Below are 5,637 nucleotides of genomic sequence, written 5' to 3'. Positions count from 1 at the left end.
AGAAAGATTGGTCCGTGGTTTTGCTTCTATTTTGGTATCTGGGTCTCCCTGTTTAAAAGCACCCAGGTACGCCAGATGCAAAATGTCCTACCAGGCCACGAAACAAGAAGGAAAAAAAAAAAAAAAGCCACTGGCTGTTGAAAATGCTTTTGCTGAAACACCCAGGGACACAAGGTGCCATTTTCCGTCTTGTCACCTACTTGTTTTCCCGAAAAAATAACCAAAAAGGAAAGAGACACTGTGTGGAAACTTAACAAACTGTAGCTTTAATATTTGAAAGACAGATACGAAAAACTATGCACTTCTTATGGTCCTTTACTTTCATGCGATTTAACAGATGCAGGAATCGACGGTCAATTACAGAAACCGAAGGCAGAGCCAGAGCTCTCTGTGTGGGGACAGCTGTTTGATCCCTCCCAGGGTTACATACACTGTCCTTTTCCAACCCATCCCTTCTGGGTCACAACTATATTTAGAGAGACATAGAGGAAAATATTACTGCCGCAATTCAGGACTGGAAGTGAAGGGCAGGGGACACATGCAAACCTCACTGAGTCCAAAGGGTTAACTCTCCTTCAGGTTGCTCAGTCAATTTCAAACCTCTGATGATGACATTGGCAGGTGTTGGTTATTATTATTATTTTTTTTTTAATTCTCTAACAAGTTCGACTTGAAGAAAAGGGTGGTACTCTACCCAATACAGGGGGTAAACAGTCGATTTTGGGTTTCTTAAGGCACTGTCAGAGGACATCAGAGTTGCAAAGTTGTCCCCGGAGATGGAAGAGGCTCTGCAGGGTGTGAAGCACAGGTTTGAGTTAATAGGTGGAAGTCACCATTGGCTTCCGGCTGGATCGCTTTCTCTAAAAAGGTAGAGTAGGAATACAGCGTTTCGGAAATCACGGAGCTCGATGAACACCAGCGAGGCACTGCTGCGTGTCAGCCGATGAATCTTTCCGACGGCCACGCATCCTGGGCATTCGTGGGCACGGCCCGGGCCTCTTCCTCTGGAGGGGCCAGGGCCTCCATCTCGCGCACCACCTGCGTGAACACCTGGTCCACCATCAGTTTGCTCTTGGCCGTCACCTCCAGGAACGGGCAGCGCCACTCGCGGGCCAGCGCGCGGCCCTGCGCCGTCAGCACCTGGCGCTCGGCGTCCAGGTCGGCCTTGGTGCCCACCAGCACCAGCGGCACGGCCTTGGGCCCCCGCAGCCGGCCCATGCGCTCCCGCAGCGGTCGCACCGCTTCGAACGAGGCCTCGCTGCACACGCTGTAGAGCACCACGAAGCCGTCGCTGTTCTTGATGTAGAGGTCCTTGAGGGTGACCAGGTGCTCGGCGCCCACCGTGTCCACGATCTCCAGCAGCGCGGGCGCCGCGTTCACCTCGATCACCTTGCTGAAGAGGTCCTCCACCGACGGCTCGCACTGCTCCGGGAAGCGGCCGCAGGCGAACTGCGTGGCCAGCGCCGTCTTGCCCACCGCCACGCTGCCCAGCAGGACCACCCGGTAGCCCTTGGCGGGTCGAAGCCCGGGGACCGCCATGGCGGGACAGCGCGGCGCGGCGCGGCGGGAGGAAGGCGAAGAATGGCGCGCGGGGCGGGCGGGGCTGGGGGCGCAGGCAGGGGGCGGGCAGGGACCCGGCGGAGGGGAGGAGACGCCGGGAGGGGCGGGCGCGCGGGCTCCCGCACCGGGCTGGTGGGCGCCCGCGGTCACGGTCGCGGTCGCGGTCGCGCAGGGCGAGGATTGCGCCCCGCGCGCGCACGCTGGGAGCTCACCCGCCCCGCCGGCGAGCCGGGGTCCGGGAGTCTGGGCCCTGCGCGTCTCTCCGCCCCTGCTCCTCCCCGGTGTCTGCCCGCCCCCGACCCGGAGGCCCCAAGTTCCCGGCAGCCCCTCTACCCAGACTTCGGTCCCCGAGCTGCCAGGCCCAGCTTGGCCTTTCTCCCATACCCCCCTGGACGACCAGTCGGGCCCCTCGGCCGGCCCCTACCCCCTGCTCGCTCTCCCAAGAAGAGCCCCTCGGTCTGCCGCCCAGAAGGTAACCTGATCCTTCCACGTCAGCCCGGGGAACGCACGCTTTCTCCACCCTTTCGGATCCAGCTTCTTGGCCGGAAGTCAGGCTGGCCTCGCTCAAGGTCGGCCCGACTGGCTGCCTAGCTGGGGCCCCTCTCCACGCAGGGAGGACCCCGGACAGGGGGAGCCCGTGAGGGAGCTTCCGACGCAGTGTCTCAACTGACTCCTGGCCCCCTTCTGTGCCCCGACTCCCTCAGACCCTGGCCTTCGCTCTGGCCCCCTCCAGCCCCCTCTTGTCGCTGAGCAGAGAGCCCAGAGGAACTTTATAAAACGGAAATCACATTTCACTGCCCCACGTACACCCTCCCTGACTCTCCAGTGTGCCCTTCTGACCTAGAGTCGAGTGACCACATAACTCACCATGCAAACCTGCACACTTTTAACAGCGAAAGAGGGCACCCGTGCTTAAACTAGTTGAACCTGGGGTTGTGTGGTCGCCCCACTTATAAAGAGGGTCCTCCAGGTCTGACTCCCCTGCTGCCAGTCTCTCTCCAGCTCTCCCGCTACACAATTGTTTTGCTTTGCCCTGATTTCAGAAGTGGAAGACTGGGGCGGCGGGTGGGAGCAGGGCAGAGAGTCCTGGGGTTGTCCACCTCAGGAAACTGCCACCCTCTGTCTCAGGCACAAGCAGATGCCTTAGGACATCAGGGGACCACGCTTTCCCTTTCCCTGGATTGGGGCTACCACTGACCCTCCCTCACTCTGACACCAACCAAGCTTCCTGCCTCTCTGACAGCATAGGCTCAGTAATGAAGTTTAGTTTTTACTTTATAAACATTTTGATTGATTGATTGATTTTGAGAGATACATTAACCTGTTGTTCCACTTATCTCTGCATTCAGTGGTTCTTGTATGTGCCCTGACCGGGGATCGAACCTGCAACCTGGGCCTATTCAGATGATGTTCTAACCAACTAAGCTATATCCGCCTAGGGAAACAGATGAAGTTTACGTGATAACAGGCTACATCTTTGTGGTCGATCACAGAATGTAGTTTTCTATCTTCAGTGCATAGACCCTTCTTAATATGTAATATTAATTATATAGTGAACACAGCAGACAACTTGATTTCTGCACAGAGAAATCTTACAAGACTTTCTCTCACTGGAAAGTAACAAAATAAAAATCAATTAAAAAAGAAAAAAACGGTAACTGCAGATATCCTTTGGAGAAATGCAAGTTCAATACAGGGTTCCGCAATTTCTCACAGGTAACATTTTAGGGAACACAGGCAACTCACTGTCGAAAAAGTCATAAAATGCACAAGGAAAAACATCACTCTGAGTGAGAACCATTGGAGACACCAAACAATAAAAGCACATCCAGAAAATTGCAGATATTGGCATTAACAGGCAGATAAACTGATTATGTTTCATGTATTTAAGCTTGAAAATATGAGCAAGTAACAAGAGACTATAAAGTGTGGTCAAGTAATTTAAGATTCCCCCCAAAGGAAAAAAAATCTTCTAAAAATGGATGGAAAACATAATGAATTTACTATTGTAATTAATATAAAACATCCATTGATAGGTTAAACGGCTGAAGAGAGAACTAAAACCAACATCATTCAGGCATGTGAGCAGTCCTGGGCTCGACTTTCATCGTAAGTGCCCTGTGCTTATAAGAAACAAGAGCTCTTTTGGCCCTGGCCGGTTGGTTTAGTGGTAGAGCGTAGGCCTGGCGTGTGGAACTCCTGCGTTTGATTCCCAGTCAGGGCACACAGGAGAAGCGCCCATCACAGGGGAATTCATCTACAGGAGAATCTTAAATTACTTGACCACACTTTATAGTCTCTTGTTATTTGCTCATATTTTCAAGCTTAAATGCATAAAACATAATCAGTTTGTCTGTTAATGCCAATATCTGCTTCTCCACACCTCCCACTCTCCTTTCTCTCTATCTCTCTCTTCCCCTCCCGTAGCCAAGGCTCCACTGGAGCAAAGTTGGCCCGGGCACTGAGGACAGCTCCATGGCTTCCTCCTCAGGCGCTAGAATGGCTCCAGTTGCAACAGAGCAATGGCCCCAGATGGACAGAGCATCGCCCCTGGTGGGCATGCCAGGTGGATCCCGGTCAGGCGCATACGGGAGTGTGTCTGACTGCCTCCCCACTTCTAACTTCAGAAAAATGCCAAAAAATTAACTTAAAAAAAAAAGAAACAAGGTCTCTTCATGTGGCCACATGGCTTTTGGACTCTCATGCAGTACAGTATCTTAAATTGATAGTTGGCTACTTTGAGCCTGTCATTATTTTTTTTCTGAGAATTTTAAAGCCATGAGCAAAACTCAGACAGCCCACAGTTCTAATTACCATTGCCTCAGTGCAATTAAAGCCCCCGCTCCCCACCACCTCCCGTATAAACCCATGCTTCACCTGCTGCCTGTACCACATCCTAATCCCTGCTTGGTGCATCACTCTAGCTGTCACAGGCCAGGGTGCATCACCAGCTGACCCACCACTGACAAGAAGCTTCTTACCATGGGGTCTGAGAGATGTGTGCCTCTATCTTAGACTCCTACCTTGAAGTTCCCTCTCAAGGGCCACTTCTGGCATCAACTCTCTTCATTTAGATTCCCTCCAAAAGCAGGATCATGGGACATGATCTTGTGGGCAAACAGTTTATATTTGGAGGTGTTGGGAGGGATCAGGGAAGAGAGAAACGGGGTGGGGGGATCCCTTGCCAGAGTGCGTTCTTGAGTGATCTGTTGTAGGAGCGCTCTGAGGAAGAGCAGAGAACGCACCGCGGAATTGTCCGGGATGCACGTGTCCCTGGCTCCGGTTCCTCGCTGCCCCAGGGTTGCCTGCAAGCTCCCTCACTTCTCCAGGGCTGCACATGTGACAGCGAGGCTGAGGGAGCTCCAGATGCATCCCAAGCAGCAGCAGCAGCAGTGGCAGCTGCGGAGAGCCCAGGGTAGAAAAAGCAAAGGCTGTGCCGTGCAACTGAGGCAAGGGGCAACCAGGCTCCTCCTGCACAATCTGCTGGTGGCTGGAGCCCTGATGAGAGCACAATGGTGGGCCCGGAGTTCATGAGTTCAGGGCATGACATATAGCTGACTCAGTGCTAACTGTCTCAAAATGCCTCAAGGCAGGGGTGGGGAGTGTAGAAGTATGTTATCCGCAAACAAGGATGAGTCCATTGCTTATTTCCTTTTCTTATCTCATTGCTCTATCTGGGCTGTCCAAAAATAACAGTGCTGAGCCACAGAGGTAAGAGCTGGCCTCCTCTCCCTTCATTTCTGACTAGCAGAAAGGCCTTGACGGTGCACCATTCCTATGATGTCTACTTACGTTCTCTAACCCATATTCTTTATCGTAATTGGAAGTTTTAGTCTGTTTATAAATTACCATGTTTCTGGGAAACATCAACTGGGGTTTTTTGTTTGTTTGTTTGTTTGTTTCTTTGTCTCTGATAAATTCATAAGGTTTTCCTCCTTTAGTCATTGTTGATGGGTTTCCTATTGATAAATCATTCTGTGTCTCACCTCGTCTCTGACCACTCTTCTTGCTGCCTTCTAGACATAATGACCTTCTCACTGTTTCTTTTTTTTTTTTTCTTTTTGTGACAGAGAGAGA

At 52.2% G+C, this 5,637-nt stretch overlaps 1 pseudogene; it reads right to left on the bottom strand.

Annotated features, from left to right (window-relative positions):
- Positions 1-243: 243 nt before the first annotated feature.
- On the bottom strand, positions 244-2,257 carry LOC136335368 (ras-related protein Rap-2c pseudogene; annotated as a pseudogene).
- Positions 2,258-5,637: the final 3,380 nt, after the last annotated feature.

The sequence above is a fragment of the Saccopteryx bilineata genome, chromosome 4 (assembly GCF_036850765.1).
Source record: "Saccopteryx bilineata isolate mSacBil1 chromosome 4, mSacBil1_pri_phased_curated, whole genome shotgun sequence".
NCBI lineage: Eukaryota > Metazoa > Chordata > Mammalia > Chiroptera > Emballonuridae > Saccopteryx > Saccopteryx bilineata.
The sequence above is the reverse complement of the archived record's forward strand: the minus strand, read 5'-3'. Positions and strand labels throughout refer to the sequence as shown.